Genomic DNA, 242 nt, shown 5'->3' with positions numbered 1-242 from the left:
GCACTGCTCATTCCCCTTCTTTATCTAAATTCCTTCTATCTCCATCTGAGTGGGGTGAGATACAGCTCTCCTCAGCATGAGAAGTGAATAAAACTACAGGGCGAGAATATAATGAAAATGTTGATAATAGTAAGGCATAAAAATCTCTGCATGACAGATATTTGCTATATATCTTATTTAGTGTTTTGTTTCATTTTTGTTAACATTTTATAAATAGGACTATTTTCTCAGACAACTTAGGC

At 33.9% G+C, this 242-nt stretch overlaps 1 protein-coding gene across 1 annotated transcript in view; it reads right to left on the bottom strand.

The window, feature by feature from the left end:
- Window positions 1-242, bottom strand: part of LOC119587828 (FYVE, RhoGEF and PH domain-containing protein 4-like) — a gene marked incomplete at its 5' end in the record, with an annotated part of 17,402 nt that overhangs the window by 2,386 nt on the left and 14,774 nt on the right.

This window comes from Penaeus monodon, chromosome 23 (assembly GCF_015228065.2).
Source record: "Penaeus monodon isolate SGIC_2016 chromosome 23, NSTDA_Pmon_1, whole genome shotgun sequence".
Taxonomy (NCBI): Eukaryota; Metazoa; Arthropoda; class Malacostraca; order Decapoda; family Penaeidae; genus Penaeus; species Penaeus monodon.
Note: the sequence above shows the minus strand (reverse complement) of the source record. Positions and strands in the feature narration are given on the sequence as shown.